Raw genomic sequence first — 1721 nt, forward strand, 5'->3', positions numbered from 1 at the left:
CAAATTTCACGCTTTATCTCCCGTCGAAAGAACCGATATGCATTCCAATGAAGCTTGTCCTTTGTCTTCATTGCTCTTTTGTGCCAGGTGGCGAGAGTTTTCATAACCTGACGAATCTCTTGGGTAATGAACGTATTCGGTCTGGATTTTATTTTAATTTTCTTAATTAGAGCATGATCGTTCAAGATTTCCAAGAAAAGGGAATTGAAGGTATCGACTCGGTCATCTAAATCATCAAAGATACTGGCGACATGGAAAGGAGCATTTGTCAAGTCCTCGGCGAATTTGGTCGAATTCTAATTCTTGTAGCTTCCAGTAGTAACAAATAAACAACGTGGTTTTGGCGCCTTCAGCTTAAGAGCTTCTGCCTGAGAGACCGGGGCAGACTTGGAAATGAAGGTCGGCCGATTTCGCTTAAAATTGGTACACAAAGTACTTATGTCGACTCATGTAATTTGCCACAGTTTCAGCTTCAACGACTTTTTTTTAGCCGAGTTCTGGATATCAGCCCCTCAGGGGTCCCCAGAGGCTGATTTTCAGTGCAATTTTGGCCACTTTTAAATCTCTCTTTTAGCAACATGAAATTAATTTCAGGCAAAAACAAAACCATATTTGTAAAGCCCTATCCTTAGGCTTTTATGGGTGAGAACATTAGCTCATGGAAATTTTTCGCTAGCCTGTGGCTGTTACCACAACTTGGTCCTATTTGAAGCATATGGGAAGCAACCGGAAATGGCCTGTTTTTCAGACCATATATTTTCCATGCCCATGTTTTATATCTTGAGGTGTTAATATCCCGGCAAAGTTTAGCCTTTAGTTTAGTAATATCAAGAAAAAAATACTAAGGTTGAGGCTTTTTTACCACGAAACACTTTAAGGGAACTTACCCTTTACGCACTTCAGGTCCAAGTCTTAATTCTTTATTAGATTTAATTTTCAGACACCAGCCGCGCATTTAACAAGAAAAGCAATCAAAATACAATGGAACAAGTTGTTTACTGGGTATATAAGTTTGATGGGAAAGGGTGGGTAGGACAAAACTCTATTTATGGGACTGTGCCTTGTTTCCATGGCAACCTTGTTTTGTCAATCACAATTACCCAAAGTTTGGGATTTCTCGTCTAATTGTTAAGTTTTTATTGACGTTTTCAAGTTTCTTGTGACAAACATAATGTTTTGTACCTTTAGTACCTCTTCACTACTCTTTTAATGTTATTGTAATTGCCAAAATTGAGCTTTTGACTTCATGGAATAGTCATATTAAATCCAGACTCGTGGATTATTCACTAGTTACCGGGGCCCAGCTGCAGGCTGGCACTGGTCGTAAAATGCAGACGGTTTCTGTCGTTTTTTCAGCGGTACATTGTTAGGGATATATCGCTGACTTGCGATATATCGTGGGCTCGTTACTTTTGGGAGTGCTCGCTGGCTCATTGAAATCTTATCCGCCATTTTGAAAAGCAGGAGACACGGAGGACATTCAAGAGAAAGGTTATAGCTTTCTGGGGAATGACACGTTTCCCAACCTTTACGATGGACTAGTTTATGAGTGGAAATTTAAGAGTGAATATTTGGAGAGACAAATTTACGAGCGATCACTTAAGAGTGAACCTTCCATCGAGAATCAAAGCTAACTTTATATCATCTTAAAAAACGTGCTACAAGGCGATCTAGACGAGCTCGTGGAGAAATTTGTCTTCAAAAAGATTTCAACGATTGAG

Source organism: Montipora capricornis, unplaced genomic scaffold (assembly GCF_036669925.1).
Source record: "Montipora capricornis isolate CH-2021 unplaced genomic scaffold, ASM3666992v2 scaffold_498, whole genome shotgun sequence".
Lineage (NCBI taxonomy): Eukaryota > Metazoa > Cnidaria > Anthozoa > Scleractinia > Acroporidae > Montipora > Montipora capricornis.